This window comes from Miscanthus floridulus, chromosome 5 (genome assembly GCF_019320115.1).
Source record: "Miscanthus floridulus cultivar M001 chromosome 5, ASM1932011v1, whole genome shotgun sequence".
Lineage (NCBI taxonomy): Eukaryota > Viridiplantae > Streptophyta > Magnoliopsida > Poales > Poaceae > Miscanthus > Miscanthus floridulus.
Window position 1 is genome coordinate 120,847,623 of NC_089584.1, and position 21,754 is coordinate 120,869,376.

A 21,754-nucleotide genomic window follows, 5' to 3' on the forward strand; every position below is an offset into this window, starting at 1 on the left:
GATCTACGCTGCGGAAGGATGCTCAACGAGACAGCGACGCGAGGGGCACGGGGAATAAAGAGAGGAGCAGGTGGGAAACAAACCAACTGACGGATAGAGGCCACGGTCGACGCCCACAAGGATGAGGGCCAAATGGTGAGATTTGAGAGCCTCCGACTTGATGAACATGTAATTTTGACAAGAGCCCTCAAAATCTGGTTTGGAGGCTTGTTTAAGGGCCCTACTGGAGCTGCTCTCTTAACACTACCTTCTCTTCAAAGCTACATATCTGGGCAGTAGGCCTGATCAAACAGTCCGATCAGGTTCGGATCACATCGAGAAAAATGACAAGCCCAACACGACGCACTTGCGAATCAGGCCAAGTCATAATGACGATCGATAAAAACACTGAATCAACTGCAAAACCAATTTCATGAGGCTATAGTTCACAGCTTCCCAGACAAAAACACAGGTAATCGACCCTCGATATACAGCTTCAACTTGCTACAAGGAAATGTTGCTATACGAACCCTGTACATCCACCAAATGAAAATTCTTCTGATAAATTGCCACATAAACTAATCTATGCAAAACCTCCACCATGTACATCACTAAAAACATAAAGATACTGCTTTGGAACAAGACTGCCCTCATATCCTGTTCATCTGTGGTTTGAAAGGATCATATCAAAACAAAATATAGTTCAGACATACTTCAGGACATAACAAAAGATGTTCCTAATCCTAACCATTCATTTTTAATTAGCAAGGAGGTACTCACCATCCATCATATGTAAAAAATATTGCCAGCTTTAGTTGTAAATCCTCACAGGCTTCTCAAAAGAATGGCGGTTCTGCAATTGCTCTAGTATCAGAATCAGAATATGCCCAACTTTTATGTGACAGGTAAAGCCTTTAAATGTCAGCATTCTTCAGCACAATACCTGACTGCCAAAGTACGACCTTCTTGGGGTAGTGGCTGTATGCTCCAATCCAAGGTGTTGTTCCCAAGCTCCATAAACAGGTTTCTGTTTCTAAAACAATACCAGGAAAAGCTTCTATAAGACTTCAATGTTACGATGAAATGCTGTACTTGCGACAGGATCTTTTCACCAAAAGGAAAACTTAACTCACATGGAATCGGTTCAATACAATATCTGAATCTTGGAGGTATTCTGGCCTACTGAATGTAACATGAGCAAATTTCCACTGATGAAAGAAACATAACATCAGATATTATCCAGCATAAGAGGAAACGAAGGTAAAGAATAATGAAATGAAACTTAATTATTAACCAGCATGCCCATTTAAGTTTAATTTCAATCAGACTATGGAGAATGAAGTTGAAAAAAAAAAAATCAAATGATTACTAATCACAATAATAGTTAATAGAATAGATAGAGGTGCTTAAATGACAAAACAAAAAAATCATAGAATTCAGACACTGATCATATAGCAAAAGTTGAAATGAGCACCTTCAGAAACTGCTCATCAGGAACTTGAAGTCTCTTCTGAATCCGTACTTTGATATCCCGACAAAGCTTCACCATCACGAATTAGAAAGAAGAAGGTTCTCCAAATACTGAACATGCTGCAGATATAAAGTTGTCACATCAATGAAAGTAAGAACTGCACAATCATGATGGCTTCTCTAAAAAAGTGTAAGCAAGCACAGCACTAGCATTTGTCAAACATCAGAGAAGAGGATCTATACTAGGGGGGGGGGGGGGGGGGGGGGGGGGGGGGGGACACTAGGTACAAAAAGACATTTCATAATTGAATCACAAACACCAACGAAAACATTTTGGGAGGTCAGATCCCAATACAGCAGTAAAATCACAAACCCAAGTGAAAAGGTTCGCAAGGTAACAGTACCCAGTCACTTTGCCTACAGCAGTAAAGTTGCATGATATCTGGTGGTTCCTTGACCAATTTTATATAACTATTTAAAATTTCAATCTTCCCTAAATGCACTTGGTGAATATTAATCAGTTTGTATGCTGAGTATGCACATCTATGATGCTTTTAAATTAAGCCATAGATTAACACGGTGGCCTATGTCCATTGCCATCATAATTTGTGTACACTCCGCGCGAGCATAAGCCATAGGTTGTTAAACGAATTGCCACACTCATAAAGCCACCAAACTTCTAATATATTCTCAGTTGCGATTAATGGATAATAAATATTTTAAGAAAGCTGTATGTTCCATAGATTCTTTCAAATGAGCTTGAAAGCATCGAATCACTACAAGGAGTCTTCAAGATCAAAACATTAATAAACTTCAAGATATACAATTATGCATACACGATTATCTTCGAAGTGATAGACATGAACCAAAACGGTCATGAGGCCCAGCATTTTTTTTCTTCCTCAGGAACCTAGCAAGGACAAATAAGAAGAATGTGCAGGGGTCAATTTTACTTGCAGAAACACAAAACTAATAGCACTAAAAAATAATACTATTATAGAAAAAAATTGCCATCAAAAGTGCCATGTGAAATCCACAGCAGAGCATACCTCTTCATATACAAGGGTCCATGTTCACTAACTGAATCTATCTTATCTCCAGGTTGATAAACCTAAAAAGTGTTTGTGGCCATCCATTGATCAATATAAGTAACTTGGTAGATTATAAGCAATCAAATATGGAAGGTAAACAACAGCTTTCTATAAATGAAGATAAAGGTAAAGTATAGTGGGTGTACAGCCATAATGCACCAAATTCATCCTAATTAAAAAAAAAGGGCGTACCCAGTGCAGAGAGCTCCCGCTCTGTGCGGGGTCTGGGGAAGGGTGTCAGTGGCAAGCCTTACCCTCGCCTGTGCAATGCGAGGAGACCGCGACTTGAGCCCGGGACCTTCCAGTCACAGGCAGTAAGACTCTACCGCTTGCACTAGGCCCGCCCTTCTAAATTCATCCTAATTAAACAAAAAATTAACACCAACAAGAATCACAAACACTACAACCATGATGCATCAAGTCTTCTCCCAATTAAACAAAAAACTAACACCAACAGGAATCACAAACTCACCATCCCTCCCAAATCCCCTTCTAGTTCAATAGTTCACCCACATGCATGCCCCCGCACAACTATGATGCACCAAATCTTTGGTAGCATGTGTGTGTGTGGTGGGGAGGGGGGTGTTCACATAACAATCTGCCAGCAAAAGATATTAACATTTCAGTGGGACCACATAACACTATATATTGTGCAATGTTATCGACATTCCAACTGGTATCTATCTATAGTTGAGACGAGGTGGTTGAATGCACAACAGATCGCTAGAGGCGCAAGAATGGAGGCAGCGCGGACAGCATGGACAACGAGCACAGAATTGAGGTGGCGCAGGATGGACGCCTGCGACAAGGCACCTGTGACTGATCCTGGAGGAATCAAGGCGGCTCGGAAGACTTGAAGATGGATTCATGATTGCTGCTACATGACAAAGATCTACAAGGCTGCCACAGGAAGCGGGAGAGACCGATCTTCGGGGAGTGCCCCTGGAGAGGGTGCTGGCCAGATCACAAAACCTAGTGGTGATACCATGTTACAAATGAGGGAGACTGAACTGGATAATGGTATTATGGCCCAAAGGGAAACCCTAGACTAGGAATTACACAACTATATTCCTTGACAGATCCAACCAATTCAAAGTCTTAAGTTTTAACCTCCTAGGTATGTGCTAATCTGCTGGACAAACATTAAGAAATGGAGGTATGTGGTTAGGACGGCACAAAGAAGAAACATAACATTTACATATATCATCTCCTCACCACCGTTCAACCTTCTTAGAAATATAACACAGTAATCCATGGCCACCCCTAGGTTCTTAAATTTTCTTAATGAAAATGCAGTAATCCATGGCTAATTTGGTTCAAGCAACATTAATGCCCCCACCCCACCCCCACACAAATTCATTGGCGGTCTCCCCTCGGGATGTTGCTGAAACTCCACCACTGGCCACAAGCCCAGCTGCCACCTGGCCAGCGCACATACATCTTCATTAGCCCCTAGAAGGTGCTGAACTATGAATGAATTATCTGGTTTCCAACCAAGAGTCTGGGCAAAAAGAGATTGGTTTTGGCAAAACAGTCTGGGCAAGCATCTACAGTTCAACAAAAACTGTTGAGGTTTTGGCTCCTTTCCAGAAAAAATGAACATGTATAATATCTGGTTCCCACCACACAAATTTCGAGTTTGATCTTTTATATCCAAAAAAGAGTTATCCCAACAGTGGAGCTGAAATCATTCATAAGTAAAAAATACTCAAGAATAAATAAATAGAAAAGGGTATTTCCATTCAATAAGAAATAGGTCTATTAGTACCTTGCATATCTTGTGAAGGTGGACTCCAAAAAACCGAAATTCAGCGTCATTACATGAAAGTTCAACCTAATAACATGAACAAAAAGTGTGCAAAATGAAGTAGCTATGCCAACACCACATCCAAAGAAATTTAGAGGTTATTGCAGCCAACAAACCTTTGACTTTAAGTCTTCAATCAAATCAAGAAGAGTGTTACTTTTTGGTAACCGCATAGTGTGAAACGACATCTGTCAATAAAACAGTCTCAGAACATGGTCAGAAAAATAGAAGTTGCACAGAATATGGAGAAAAAAAAAACTAACCTCATGGTTTGTGGCATTTTGAAAAGCAATCTTCAGAGAACCTCGTAGATTCTAGTTCAGGCAACGGAATATCCAGGATGTCATAATATAAAATGTCACACATCTGCCAAATCAATGGAAGTTCATATAATCTGAAGAGAATATACTCCAAACTCAAGAAAAGGAGTCCAAACCTGATTGTGATTATGTAGCATGTCTGAAAGATAATTAAGACTCCTATATTTGATGTGGTGAGGTTTGGGTTGCTGAGACGATAGATTGTGTTGAGTAAGCCGGATTTTAGAAGGATCATCCAGACGTAGTTGCTGAGCAACCTTCTCAACGACATCATCATATGTGGAGCGTTTTGAACTTCACAAGTAAAATTCAAATATTACTGTGAATACTGTTGAAATGTTATCAATAAATGGATGCTACTCAACAAAAATCACAACACATACAGCTCCAGAGAGAAGCCGCCTTCTTTTGGTTTCTCAAGCAATCTGAAGTGGACAACCTACAAATAATAATAGGAATCAATTGTCAGAAAACAAATAAAAATTATGAAGAACCATTAGACTGCAGTAGCAGTAGCATCTAACAACCTACAGGCAAACAAACACTCCCCAAATAAGAAGATTGAGGGCCCGTGAGATGATATATTTTAATCAGACTTTACAACCAGAATGCAGCTGTCATAAACAATTGTCATCATACTAGTAAAAACTAATTAATGTAAGTACACTCTTACGACAAAATTGAGCTCACTCAAGAGGTCTGAACTACGAAAAAATTACAGATGGCACGTAACAAATGTTGTTTATAGTATGAAGTATAAAATATAGAACAATTCAAGGTAAGGGCGTACCCAGTGCAGAGAGCTCCCGCTCTGTGCGGGGTCTGGGGAAGGGTGTTAGTGGCTAGCCTTACCCTCGCTTGTGCAATGCGAGGAGACCGCGACTCGTACCCGGGACCTTCCGGTCACAGGCGGTAAGACTCTACCGCTTGCACCAGGCCCGCCCTTCAGAACAATTCAAGGTAAGCGAAAGAAATATTATGCATACTCTGTTAAGCTTGCCATGTAAATTACCTGTCTATTATGAATATATTCAAAGAAAGAAGGGACACTAGGATATCGATATCGATCCATTGAATCTGGCAAACAGCGTTTTTGGTAGCATATTATATCACCATTGTCAATCTGCCAGCATCACATAACAGGGCATAAGTACAGCAAAAGATAGTATCAGCAAGAACAAAACATCATATAAAAAAGTGAAATCCATCGAGTACAAACACTTGGGAACAACTCTCAAATACAACCATGCATCTAAACAGTTCGATGCATTTATCAAGTATGAGCTTTCCATCCAAGTAATCCCAACAGTTGGATCCTGAGCTGTACTCAAAGTGTACTCAAATGGTCGTATCTATAGCAGTACTCAGAGAAAAAAAAAAGATACAAACCTGGCTTGAACGGAACGAAATATTGCTCTCAATTCGTACGCACATCACATCTGGTTCAAATTTTATTTCCTAAAGAGATTTAAACAGCATAACTATAGCGGTCAGATACTTTCAAGATTGTTTGTAAAGATCATCCTTCAAGGAATATCAGGCCTAATGTTCCAGCAAAAATATATATATATATATTTCTGACCTCATAGAGCTCAATATCTTCACCAGACGGAAATCCAGCGATCTCATTCAGCCTTTCTACTATATCAGATGGTTTTCCTGATGCTTTCACAAAAAAATTTCCAACATATCTGTTTCATGATAACAAGGATATATATTATGTTCGGTCTGTTGAAAAATACACAAACAAATAGGCATAACAGAGAGAAAAAGATAACCTTAGGTCTTCCTTTTCAGGATCATAGAGCTTGAAGAAAAGTAATATATCTTCTTTGTTCTTCCCAGGAGCAATTCCTTGATTCTCCTGGATGCGCCAGAAACTATGTTAGACAGTAAAAAAATAATCAAAAGGCAAATGAGAAGATTAGGTAAATGAATAACATCAACTAAAAACTGGGAACAAAAGCAATTGAAAAGGTATTTAATCACTTAACCTGTCCCAAATGAACCTCCAAGAACAACCGTACTTCAGAATTCGGTAACTTTGCCACTATTGCGTCTTTGAGAAACCCAATCTGAACAAAGGAGAAACATTACTTTAATTGTGAATCAACACTAACAAATATAAAATAAATGAAATATTAGTGAAACCACCAGGGTTGGTAGATATCAAAATAATGTTTAGAGGTTACAACAAAAATAAAACAAGAACGAAATAAGAAAACAGATACTCTGTCCATTTTTTTGTAACGCATATTAGCAACAACAACAACAAAGCCTATTAGTCCCGAGCAAGTTGGGGTAGGCTCAGGGCTGGTTGTAAGGCATATTAGCATTTGAGAAAATCTTTCAAGGCACACTTTGACCATTACTTTTTGTTACAGCATATTACCAATTACTACAAAACCAGCATCTTGCTAAAAGGGATACAAAGTATGAATCCACTGATGAATCTTTTTGCATACAAACTAATTGATGGTCAAGTTTATAATGTTTTGACTTTTAAAATTCTAGCACACCCTGCACTTTGAAATGGAGAGTACTCAACAGCATAGGATTTGGCGTGCTATCATCGAAATGAATGAAAAAGTTGAACATGAGCACGTATGAGGACCTGGCTGATTAGTTGCATTAGCCATCAAGCTATATATTGTGAGTTGTGACATGAGATATACAGCCATTGTATAAGCTCAATTTAACGCATTCCTATAAAAAATGCAATAAAAAAAGTACTTCCTCTATTTTTAAATATATGACGTTTAGGACAAGCTAATTAATTAAAAATGAAATAATTAGTTTATCTTTAATGCCGTATATTTATGAACACAGGTAGTACTAATTGTTCAGTTCATATTGTTTCAGATGCCAGTAAAGCCCCCAAAAGCACCTGAAAAAATCATTATGCAATTAAAAAATATGTCATTTAGTCATTGATAGGTGAAGAGAGGAAGCACATGCATGGACAATCAGGAGACCTAGGGGATGTTTTGTTTCTTTGCCCACATGAGCTAGCTGGGCAAGGATTGCCTCACCTTTCCCAGCTACACAAGCAAAGGGTTGTGTGTTAGGTTCCCATGCTCAACAGTTATCCTCTCTCCCTTGGACCTTTTCCAATCATCTTCCTTCTCCAATCAAATGTGATTTTTGCTACTTCTACCCCAACTTGTTTGGGACTTAAAGGCTTTGTTGTCGTTGTTGTTGTTGTAATGAGCTGCCAGCTTACATCCTCCTCCATTCACAACCGCAAGCCAACATTGAGAATGACAACGACATAACAGGTGCACCTAAGCATCTATTTTTCATCACGGTTACGCCGCCAGGCATCGACTCCCGCCTTTCCATTCCTGCAGATGCCAAACTTCAATTTGCACAAGCAGCGACCTTGCCGAGGTCGCCACACTGCAACAGGGCATTCGATTTCTGTCATCAAGGCCGTCTCTCCACCGCAGTTCATGTACAGGAGGAATCCTTGCTTGCCTTGCCAGAATCACCACTTCTCCGTTTGGCATTCTGCTACCAATTCAACATCCCAAATCGACAAGCTGAGCCTCTGGCTGTCAAAGCATGACAACAGAAACCTACAGCTGTGGATGCGTCACTGGTGTTCAATTTCGAGGCCGCCCTAGCACTAGACTTGAGAATAGAGGAGCAATGAGCCAGCGAGCAACCTTGCTCATGCAAGACAGCCGATTTGGCTCACCTGCACTGGCAAGGGAAACATTGTTGGGGCGAGCAAACTTGCTCAGCAAAGCAAGCTTTTCCCAAGGAACCAAACACCTGGGTTTGCTTGGCAAGGTGAGGGATGCAAGAGATCCAAACATGCTCCTATACTTGCCCTGCGCCCCTGCCCTTAGAACCAGCGTGAGGTGTTATTTTCACCAGCCTATTCTCAGCCAATATAGAAACTAAGGGAGGCCCAAGACCCCAGGTTGCACGATGACAAGGCTAAGCAAGTGCAAGTCCCACCCTAAGCTCCAATAAATTCATGAAGTGCAATGCTGGTACCTTCAAAGAGAACAGGGGGAAATGCCTCATGAGGTTACAAGTATTCTGTTTTGATCTTTTCAACTATTGCAGATTCATTATCCATTGTAAATGTAGGGTAGTTACCCAAGTTGTTCTTTTAAAGAGAATAATTGGGATGTTATTCTAAAAACATAAAAAATTGACAACATTCAGATGAACATTTTTCACGTATGTCGAATGGATAGATCGTAACAAAGTGCAAACCTGCCAAGCTTACATGTGTAGGAAAACAAATCAAAATAAATAAAGATTTAAACACTTATTTAACGCAACATTCCACTTACAGCAGATGTTTCCTCCAGGAAGGTCAATGGTCGACTGGGTCTGTAGGTAAAGTTCTGTCGTTTTGCCCACACCCAAAATCGTTGGGATTCTACTGGGATGCCAAATTCTTTCGAAAGCTCCTCCTGCCAAGAGAGCATCATGAAGTCATAGAAAACCTTTTCTCACCATTACAAAAAAATGAACAAGGCCATGTTCTGATCTTGTAATAGCAATTAGAGTGCATCCCAAACAATTGTTACAACAGCAGTCCAATAAAAAAAAAATTGGTTTGCTAATTACTAACAACACCAATAAATAGTTGCAGTTACACCAGTTGGCCAGCCCAATGACTACTCTAGCAATGTTATTTTCATGTCACAAACCTAGCAACTCTATCAACATATTAGTGTTCAATTTTTTTAAAAAAAAAAGTCCAATTACATAACTCCAGAAAAAAAAAATACTTCAGATGCAAGAGCAGGATGAGACTCCAGAAAATGATTACGTTATAATAAAATATGCACCTGGATTCATAATGGCCACAAAATATAGTAACCCTGACACACACAAAAAAGTATGTCTCCTCATCAGGCCACTTATGTTGGTGAAAGTCATTTTTTTAGAAATCAGATCAAAATCCAATGGCTCCACTGCCCTCCCTCATCTAATATTACCCTCCCCGCCCATCCCTCCACTATTTCTTCTTTCCCTGCCTCCACCCACCACGCTACCTGTCCCTGCCTCCTTCTGCCTTATTGCCACCAGCAGCTCGCCTCCTCTCTCTCGAATCCACCCGGTGCCATATTCTTTGATTTTGACCAAGGTCCCCCCCCCCCCCCAATCCACCCCCGGCCACCACTAAACCACCCAACACCCCCAGTGCCAGACTCACACCACGAATAGTGCCACTCCTGACACCTATGCATCCCAATTCGATGCGCACCATCAAGCCGGTGAACCCTCTCTACAACCACAAACGGGTAAAACCCCAAACCCAGACCCCCAACTACCCAACCACAATCTCAATTTCTAGTATAAATTTGGTGACTTGGGAATAACAGTCCCCTGCTGTGGACTAAATTCTAATATAACAAGTAAACACTTGAAACTTGAAAAAAAAAATGAAAACACCTAATATTGCTGCCAATTACTCAGTCTATAGTAGAATGCAAAACGGATAGTACAGACATCACAGAATTATTTAACTTGAAGGAAGTAACTTACTAATCTACACATAGAAGATCAATAATCATAATCATATCAAACCACAAGGCCCAGCGAAGTACCTTGACTTGGTTGATTGACATGTTCTTAAGTGCACGGAAGCTATTAACTTTGTCAAAGTCCACAAGATCAAAATGTACGTGTCTTCCAATTTGCTCTTTGAAATCAGAGTCTCGGACCACCTGAGTGATTGTTAAGAAATGAGAAATAGTCCAATCAGATTATGTAACAGACAAAATCAAGCCAAACCTTCAATGTAGTGAACATATGAGCCTCAGCCTTCTCTTTTTTCTTGCATTCCTTCTCTTCCTGTTCCTTTCTTAACCTAACCTGGGAACATTTCTGTGACATCAAGACAAACTCTATGGACTCTACTACTCCCTCGTCCTAAAAAGAATGCAATTCTCACTTCCCAAGGATGACAATTTTAAGATTGACCAAAATATATATACAAAAATTACAAATGTTTATGATACCGAATAAATGTCATTAGATTGATTATGAAATATATTTTCATAGCAAATCTAATTAGATACATAAATATTGATCAAATCTAGAAAAGATTGACTTATCTAAAACATAGAATTGCTTTTTTTGCACAGGGGACAGAGGGAGTATTTAATAATTTTTTAAAATTGAATAAACAAGTACTACCTTAAGGTGTTTTGATATATCTTCATCATCTAAATCACAGATGATTTTCTCTTTGTCACTTTCTCTGATGTAAACAAGCATGTAAGCATTTGAATGCTTCGTAAATCTAATTGGTGTCGTATTGAGTCCATTCGTATGAGGGAGCTGCAACAAAGAATTCTCAGAGAAACATCATGTACTCAAGTTAATTGAGGAAGTCTTAGTGTCTGCATGTATTACCTCTTCCTCACCACCATATTGCTCCTCCAATGCCCGCTTCATGTCTTCTTTCGTCACTCGTTCATCCTCGAACTTGTACCTAAATTTCCAATTGTAAACTAAATGGATTACAAAAATTTCCAATTGCAAACTAAATGGATTACAAATCACCCCCTCAGTGATTGTCCAATGTAGAGCAGATAATTCTTAGATAAGAACACCCATCTTAGCTGCTGGAAAAACATAGTCACGAAATGAAATTTGCTTATGCATATCTTTCCACACTGAGGTCATGACTCGTGAGCAACAATTAGATCAGTTATCAAAGTATCAATAACCAATAAGGAATTAATATGCATAAGGGTACATGAAAAAAATTGCATCTGAACTTAAAAATCAAAAGGTTGCTTGAATCGCCTTTTCAGATTGGGTTAAAACAAGAATGTGATCTAGTACCAGCGAAAGATAAGAATAGTTCGATTCAAATATTAAACTGAATGTTCCACCAGAGAAAGATAAGAATAGTTCGATTCAAATATTAAACTGAATGTACCATTGATCACACAGCTTCGGGCGAATAAAGGCATAGTAGTGTCCTCCATGAACTCCGCCGCTATGAACCAACACACTGCATTAAAGAGTAGCTACAAATATTACTACAAAATATCCAAACTGCTCTCAAAAATTGAAAACACAACCCATAAGTCTGCACCTAACCAGCTACTACAGAATTGTGAAAATCAGATTAGTGTCATAAGCAAATATTTAAGAAATACCACACTTTCACCATGTTAGCTAATCCATCGTTATAACTTACAAGTGGAAAACACAAACAGCATATGAACTTATCTAAAATAAGTTGAGCATAGTTAATAACTTAATATTGGTAAGATGTAAGTTGTCACGTAGTATTTATTAACCTGCAATTTTTTTTGTTTTTCAAGTGACAAAACAAAACAATATATGCAAATGGAGTGCTTATTGAACTATTATACCTGTGAAGAGTATATAGGTTACGCACACTTCTATCCGCGTCTGGAGAAAGATATTTTCCATCATCTCTATCAAGATCCAATTGAAGTGGGAACTCATAACGGTCATTTATCTACATCACGAAAACCAATTTAATTTAAAAGAAGCAAGAATGCAAATCAGCCATAGACCAGAATTATTTTGAATGCATGCCTCAGATGATAACGATATCCACCAATCCATCCGACAACTACATTACACTGACGATTTTTGCAATGGAACCTTTACCTACTCTAATCCTCCAGAAAGAACTGTGTAAAATATTTTTGTCTTCAGCCTTGTTATGTTTCAAAAGTTAGCCAATATGACGGCTGAAAGCTCAAAGAGTTCAAGTACCCTAAATGGTAAAAATGCAACATTAGCAGTATTGGTTTGACCATACTAGCGCGTTCAAGACCACGAACCTATAGCCTAAATTAAACAATAATGTAAACTTCCCCAATGTGATTGAAGCCACCACAATGTAAGTACAAAACATGAAAAAGGAAAACCGCGATAGGCTAAAATAATATAAAAGGTCAAGTACAGACCTTGAGCATTGTATCCCGCACAAAATCATATTCAAACCGTTTCAACTGAAGTTGCAAAACTGGAGGGAAGTCAATAAAAAGCATTCCTTTCTTGGCATCCTGAAAAAAAAAAGAAAAAATTCATTCAAAAAGCAAAAAATCTAACAATCGCCTTCAGTAACTCTGTTCTATCATTCTATGCCATCCTTTTCTTATTAAGTTCATTAATGCTTCCTAAAATAGAACTTAGGGCCCACTTAATAACCCAAAAAACAATTAGCTAAAGCCTAAACCTAAAGTTAAGGTTGGTGACTTAAACAAAATAGATGTGCATCAGCACAATCTAGATTACCATGCTACACATATACAAACCATTTTAAACGACATTTGATGGTTCTAAATGTCACTGCCAAGATTAATTCACCTGTAGACCATGTTCCTCAGATTGATACTTATTATCGCCTTCTAACCTCTCCACTGCAACATACTTATCAAATGATGCATAGACATCAGAACATCCCTTGACATCGAGTGCAAGATCTGTGGAAAAGAAGTAAACAAACAAGTATGCTATTGAGTATTGCCTCTTGTCAACTAATAAAACACTTAAAACAAGTTCATATTTCCCCTTTACCTACCATAGAATGACTCTTTCCTGGTAGATTTTGAGTCAACATTAATGCACTCGATATAATTCATATGGTGACCCTCGAACAATTTTTGTATTGCTCCTTCCACGGTGGTTCCCTGAGAGAGAAGAATAGCTGCATATCAATATAAGAGTCAGGCTTTTTTTCAACAAAATAGGATGACAAACCTTCATCTTGTTCTCCAGCTTTTCACATAGGACCCTATTCAACTCTTGAACATCATGCTGCATGAACGAATCATAGCTATCCCATCCAAAAGATTTAGTGAGCTCTTTTGTAGCAACACTGTTATCACTATGCTGAAGTTTATAAAAAAGACTTTGCAAAGCCAATGGAATGTTCCCTGAAGGTGTATCATTCTCTGTAGTAGGCATATGATATACAGCCTAAAATATTAATTTCAGTGTCAGCACCACACTTAAGGATCAACAGTAAGAAAAAAAAAATAGAAATGTTGCCCCACCTTCCGAAAGTAGGGAATGTGGTATAAAGTCTGAAGAAGAGAGTTCATGTAACAGGTAGCCCCTTGATTCTTCAGGCCAACATAACCAGTCATCCTTTTGGAGTCATAGTTCCAGAAATCAAAAGTTTTACGCACAGCAACCTCAGCTTCTATGATACATTTATCATTCACAACATATCCTTTACTTGAATCATACAGATCCATCAAAGGCATAAAAGATGTAAAACCCCAATCACTTTCTCGGGAATTGAATAGGTGTATCGCTTCTGGGAGAGGAGGGAGCACATCAAACAATCACAGTTAAATAGTGTCAAACAATATACTTAATAAAACCAATCTATTAGCATGACAAGTTGACAACAAAGCTATATTCAGAGCAGAACTTGATCGTAAAAGAAAAAAAATAGCCAACCTAGAGTACCAAGATGCTAGTTACTCCACATCTTTATCCTTAGTTTTTTATGACTCAAAGCTTTATCTTCCTTAGCTCTTATCTGCCATGAAGACTCACATCCTTATCCTTAGTTTTTAACAGTTTGAAAATTTTAGTGTCCCAATTTTCAGTTGAATACACATCAAAACATGTCCAGGCATAACACAGAGCATAGCATAAAGCATTTATGCGTGCCATTCCTCAAAACATGTTTGAAAATTTTAGTTTCCCACTTTTCAGTTGAATACACATCAAAACATGTCCAGGCATAACACAGAGCATAGCTTAAAGCATTTATGTGTGCCATTCCTCAAGTTTTGTTCTTTATTGCTCAACATGTCTTGCTCAGCACTGTTTGGAGCTTTTTCTTCCTGTATGTATTGTTCTTTACCCTGATCCCTCATGTTCCATAATTTGAAACAATCATATTTACCGTTTTGCAGCATATAAGAATCACACCAAGAAATGCTTGACATAATGGAACATATATAACATCTTTTCTATAATGTCTAATAAAAAGACCATCATTTACTTGAGAAATGTCACAGAAGACAGAACAAATAAGCATTGGTAATGGTAACATTAAAAAAAGTGTTCGTCTTCATAAACAATCAGCCAACTTCACGCTTACTAGGTGAATGTACACTTATGTTCATGCAAGACCCCCAAAAGGCAGTAATGTTGCTAGGAACACTAAAGGATGTGTTGTACATATCAGATGTATAATCTGGGTGAGAGATAACAGGAAATACCTTTTCTCAATGATGCTTTGCTGTCTAATTGGTTTACCACAGCAAGGCTGAATTGTGCATTCCTACTCCAACCAGGAGGCAGCAAGTTTGAATCAGCAACATCCAGGTACATTGAAAGGTAGTCAACATTATTTCCTCTGGGGAAGACAAGCACTCGCCTGCAAGGAGGCAACAAAAAGCACTGAACCAAGCTCTATAAATGTCTAATACACAATTAGAAGCAATGAGCATATGTCTTTACTCACCATTTGTATCCCCCAACAATAAAATCATCAGAGTAGTGCTTTCTAACATTGCGTTTTGAGAAATTTTCAATACACCATGTAAATCTGGATGTGGAGGTATCTGGCACGAGTTGGTTCTCAACAGCAAATACAGATTCTGCAATACAACCAAAAAAATGTAATAATCATTGAAGCAAGGAGAAAAACAAGAAGTAATGGGACATTCCATCCTTCAGGGTTTCATTGTACTTCATCCACGGTATCAAACATAGGTAAAAGTAAAATGCTCACTACCACGGGTAGCAAAATGAACAGAATGCATATGCATATTATAAGGCAGCATAGAATGCACATCTCCATCAAGTGCTCCAGTTAAAGTTAAATAACCCTATCAGTTGTAATTTATAGTTTAAAATGCGTGAGAATAATTGTAGGAGAGCCATGCATGCACTTGCATCTTTTTGAGCATATATATTGTTGCAGTATTCAATCACCGTTTTAAAAAATATTCAGAAAAATTTACAAATGAGCAGAAATAGTGGTCTCTGATGCAAAAAATAATAATAATAATCTTCCCTTGAAGATTCCATGGTGCAACAGTTTCTGAGAGTATAAAAACGTAGCAGCAAGGTAACACCCAACAAATAGGTTCCACACTAATATTGGAAGACATCATAAAACATGATAAAAAAAACATTGCAACAATGAATAATCATTTCTGTCAATAGGGGTAAACGATGATTGACCAAACCAACCACATTGAAAACAGTTCCAAAATCATAATTAAAGCAACATAAGTTAAAAAGCACTATTTTTTATAGTGGCAGAAACCAGGCATAAAAGTTATGGTTGTGAAAGAACCGTGCTATAGCCCTAACCGTATCATATCTCGCCATGAAAAACAAAAATGAACTGTGCTTCAAAGATAATGTGTTAGAACTCCAATAGATACGAGGCCAAATTAAAGGGTTTCTCAAATGACAACTAAAAACCTCACCTTCCATCGGCTGCGGACCCTCAACAACATCCTGCTGCGGCTGCGGACCCTCAACAACATCCTGCTGCGGCCCCTCAATGCCATCCTGATGCGGGACCAGCATCTCCTCATCCTGGTCCTGTTGTGGCTGCTCCTGTTGTGGCTGCTGCAAACACCAAGCACCATGAAAACAGGTCTAAAAATCACCCGCGCAGCCCCACCCGAATCAAACCTAATCTTCTTACCCGAATCAAACCTAATCTTCCTACAAAAGGTAAGTAAGCATCTAGTTTGTTACAGTGAAACGAGCGTAGATTGAACAGAAGTTTTACCTCGGGGGCGCCCGAGACAACCATGATTATGGAGCGCGGCGTATCCGGCGCCGGTGACCGGCGAAAGATCGGATCGCTGCAGCGATCGCAGCGGAGGATAGCGTATTTAGAACAGTCTGGCTAGGGTTTAGGAAGGATGAAGGCGAAGGGGAGAAGGGGAGAGACAGACGAAAGAAAAAAGAGGTTTTCCGCTATAAAAGCTGCGTGCGCGACTGCCAGTTTCACATTTTGGGCTTTTGGATGGATGGAGGTCACAAACGGGCCCGATTGCCTCTTAGACCGGCTGGTAAGCCCGTTCACCGCGAAGCACAGACTGCTGCCCTCGAATTTAAATCCTGGACTTTAAATGAGTGTTCTCATTTTCCTTAATTTATTTCATAATTTAATGACGCTATACTTTTCAGTGGTGGTAGACGACGTCTTCGTTGATAACGAAGCACCTATAGTGACTTTATAAATCTCGAGATCTGTCGGCTCAGTCGGCATCTATCTGCCGCTCACCTTCTCGGGCGCGAGGTTGCTCGCCGCGGGTAGCGTAGCCGACCGGCGCTGCCACCTTGTGGGGGTATGGCCCCCAAGATATGGGCCGCACCATCAGGGGTGGCCCGGCCCACAAGATCAAGGCGTGCACGACGCTGCTCGGCGTGCACCGCAAGACATTGTGTAGTACCAAATAGAATACTTTACTTTAACCCTGTCCCTCCAGACTATATAAGGAGAGGCAGAGGTCCCCTAGCGGACAAGGTACTTGGTCGTTCAGATCAATACAATATACCAAAGACACATGACGTAGGGTATTACGTCGATCAGACGGCCCGAACATGTCTAAATCGTTGTCTCTGCGCTTTGTGTCACCATCCGGTTTCTGATTACGCGTATCCCCACCGACAAATCTACCATCGCGGGATACCCCTTGATGCACTGCCTTGGCACGCCAGGTAGGAGTTGTGCGTGCTGATCCATGACGAATCAGATGGAAATTTTCTTCATCAAAGACGTCATGGTAATTCGACTCCCGCGGCGGCGTGCTTCGGAGACGAGCCGTGATTCCAGCGCTCCCACGCATCAGTGTGTCGCAGCAAGCCACCACCGACGATTCACGGAGTTTAGCGGCAGCCTCGTGGATCGACAGCATGTGACGTGCGGAGCAGAAGCGACGGGGCATCATCGTAACCTTACTGTGAGGCCAAGATCCGATCTACAGGATCATACAACCTGGAATAAAGCAAGTCGTGACCAGCAAAAAGAAAGCAATCAATGTATCATGTATATGCATGTATACAACACGGATGCATGTGCATACAAGAAAAATTCCTTTGATGATCGCCTACGTCTCCAAGATCAGATGACCACTCCGGTTAAATAAGCTAAGTCAAGTCAAGATTTACTATTTAGCAAAATACATATTTTTATATATTATAGTTCCGGCTACATCTACGTGTCTCCCTGTTTACTATGGGTAGGAATCAGATATGATACCCTTGCCATATGGGTGGTTTTCCTTATCGACGATGGAAGAATCATCACGGATCATCACGCACATCAAGCGGCACCGCAACACGATTCCGTCCCGACGACGGACTCTGCGGCAGACAAGAATTAGAAGACGAGTTCACCTGGAGGCTAGCAACGAGGCCGCGGAGTCATGCAAGCCAATGGCATGCACGCAAGTCCATGGAGCGATACTTTCGGCAGCAGCTTCACGACGACCGACAACTACTCGGCACCTACTTGGCTCGATCAAGAGTCTACCAGAGAGCAGTTCTAACTGCTCGGCTGCGGTAACCAATACGTGGCTACGCCATCGATCTCTCGAATCTGATCGGTCTAAGACCGACCAGTATCATAAAGACGACGCCATCCGGATTACTTACTCCAACCATCTACCGCGTCGCAATGATCATCACCGCGAAGAACGGTGCTGTGACAACCGCGACTACCTCCATGATGACAGCTCGAGCGCCTGGCAATTTCGTCAACGCCGACCAGATAACGCCATACGCCGTCGACCAGACGCTCCGTCCAAAGCTAAGTCATATTTTAATATTCTTCTAAATATTCTCCAATCTTCGTATATCGTCATAATATTTCTCCAAACTGTTTTCTCCATATTTGCTCTCCAAACGATTTTTTGAACCCTCAAACAGTCACGTTGATGCTTGGATGCCTCCAGAGATGGCCGTGTCTCCGGCTCCTCCCTACATGTGCTACGGGCTTCGCGCTCTGCGTTATGGGTGGTCGGCAGCGGTTCCTTGGTCACGCCTGTTCCTCCTACACATGCATGGGCTTCGCGCTCGACGTTATGGACTATGGGCTAGCTAGGGCTGGAGACTCAGCTACACACTAACTGGTCGGGCGGTTTATATTAAATATAAATACATCTTCGCTCCAACTGATCGCCAAGCTACATACGCTGTTTTTTCTTCGGAGTTCATATATTTTTACATCATGTCTACCCGTTCTATATGTTTGTATTACAGGATCGTCGTCCAGGTGATCGGATCACCTGGTGCTCGGGCTTCTCCACCGATCAACTGGTCAGACCGCTTGGTTCATAGACTCCATCGCCGACCAGTTGATCGGACTGTTCGTCGGTCGCTTCTACTCAATGCTCACTTCGCCGCCGACTAGTTGACCAGACTGTTCGTCGCTCGTGCTTCATCACCAGCTACGTCGGTTACTCCTCAGCGCTCGGATTCTTCGTGCTTGAGGACTAAGTGGGCATACTTCACCGCACGGACGTCGTCAGCTACGTCGATGCTCGGACCTCGCCACCTACGCCGGGAACTCCTCGCTCCTCGGTGCTCGGTCATTGCCAGCGACGTCGGGGACTTCTCGCTCTTCGGTGCTCAGTCATCGCCAGCGACACCGGGGACTCATCGCTCCTCGGTGCTCGGACATCGTCGCCTACGTCGGGGGCTCCTCCCTCCTTGGTGCTCGGTCATCGCCAGCAACGCCGAGGACTCCTCGCTCCTCGATGCTCGGACCTCGCCAGCTTCATCGGGGACTCCTCGGTGCTTGGACATTGCCATCTTCGTCGAGGACTCCTCGGTGCTCGGACATCGCCGCCTACGCTGGGGACTCATCGGTGCTCAGCCATCGCCATCGACGCTAGGGACTCCTCGCTCCTTGGTGCTCGGTCATCGCCAGTGACGCTGGGGACTCCTCGCTCCTCGGTGCTCGGACATCGCCGTCTACATTGGGGACTCCTCGCTCCTCGATGCTTGGTCATCGCCAGCGACGCCGGGGACTCCTCGCTCCTCGGTGCTCGAACATCGCCAGCGACGCCAGAGACTCCTCGCTCCTTGGTGCTCGGTCATCGCCAGCGGCGTCGGAGACTCCTCGCTCCTTGGTGCTCGGTTATCGCCAGCGACGTCGAGGACTCCTCGCTCCTCGGTGCTCAGTCATCGCCAGCGACGCCGGGGACTCCTCGCTCCTCGGTGCTCAGTCATCGTTAGCGACATCGGGGACTCCCTTGCTACTCGGATCTTGCTACGTCTCATCGGTGTGCTATCAAGCTGCTCTATGCTGTTCGGATCAGGGTGCTGATCTTAGGTAGCACGTCTAGAGTCTTGATATGCGCATGTGAGACGACGTCGGCAAGCTTTCAGACTTCTTTGATCCTGCTACAAGATTCATTCTTCATCTTCCAGCAGGTTCGAGGACTAAGTGGACACACTTCACCTTACGGTGAACGTGCTTGTTCTCATCTCGAGGCTACGCCCGAGGACTGGCTGCCTGCTCGGCTGGTCTTCTACTTTATGACCCTGGCACCATATGACTACGTCACCTACTGTTAGGCTCGGGGACTAGCTGTGGGGGTATGGCCCCCAAGACATGGGCCGCATCATCAGGGGTGGCCCGGCCGACAAGATCAAGACGTGCACGGCGCTGCTCGGCGTGCACCGCAAGACATTGTGTAGTACCAAATAGAATACTTTACTTGTAACACTGTCCCTCTAGACTATATAAGGAGAGGCAGGGGTCCCCTAGCGGACAAGCTACTTGGTCGTCCAGATCAATACAATACACCAAAGACACAGGACGTAGGGTATTACGTCGATCAGACGGCCCGAACATGTCTAAATCGCTGTCTCTACGCCTTGTGTCACCATCCGGTTCCTAATTACGTGCACCACCACCAACAAATCTACCATCGCGAGATACCCATCGGTGGACTGCCGAGCATATTCTGTCGACAAACCTCCACCACAGGGTCGTCGACTCATCTCGCCATGGGGGGCCTCACCTCGCCCACCCGCTGGCATCTTTCTCCTCTCCCCTTACTGGTGTTGTGCATGAAAGCGTGTGTTGAAAGAGTCTATTACGTGTTTCATATGGATGTTGCAGATGTTGCAATGTTTGTACACGTATGTGTAAGTTTCTGTTTCCAATGTTTCTTCTATTTTTCAAACATATGTTGCACGTATGTTTGTCTGGATGTTGCATCTATTTCACGCATATGGTGCAAGCGTTTTATCTTAATGTTGCGTATGTTTGCAATGGTTTCAAGTGTTTTCAAATGTTTTTGTAAGTGTTTCAGACGCAAATGTTTCATCCGTATTCAGACGTATATTGCAAGTGTTGCCTTTGGATGTTTCAAAAATAGATCAGGTGTCACATCTCTCTCATTGCATTCTATTGTCGTGGCTCGGTGTCTCCTCTTCCACTGACATGTGATACGACGCCACAGGCAGGGCACGTCATGGGTCCCTCCAAACCAGAGGTGTAGGCGGGCGCCACTGCCTCCCTGTCTTCTCGATGTTGTGACGTTCGAGTGGCACGGGCCACTACGTGGGCACATGAAATAGAGGGCAGGCGTGCCCATACACTGGCGATTCATGGCACACGAAGACCGAGCCTAAGGAGACGAGGAAGCAGTGAAGGCCAAAGACCTCGCACACCATAGGTTGCAGACATCGACCTGTACCTTCGGTAGTTAAAGGTGATGATCTCTTGGCAATCATACAACCAAAGCTTAGTGTCACAATTGTCGAAGTCGAGAACATGGGTGGCTCAAACAGAGGTCGAGGTGGAGGAGGCAAATAAGTCGCGCAGCTCTGGCGACCCCAGGTCCTAAGCTCGTTGTTTACGGTCATTAACATCAATTATGAATCGTCAATATAACCTACATATATACTTAATTCCATCACCAAACATAGGTCTAGAGGTTTAAACTAATAAATTTTATGAGTTTTTGTGAATCTGTATTTTTAGCATGGTTTATCCAGAAAAACATCAAGCTAAGGACTCACTGATGGCACTGGAGCATACAAAACAGAAATGTAGAATCAAGCAAGCACTGGACAAAAAAATAGTTTAAGACAGAAGCGAAGGGTCTATAGGTTTG

At 41.9% G+C, this 21,754-nt stretch overlaps 1 pseudogene; it reads right to left on the reverse strand.

Moving 5' to 3' along the window:
* Nucleotides 1-394: 394 nt before the first annotated feature.
* On the reverse strand, nucleotides 395-16,585 carry LOC136450610 (ubiquitin C-terminal hydrolase 13-like; annotated as a pseudogene).
* Between the last annotated feature and the right edge of the window lie 5,169 nt (nucleotides 16,586-21,754).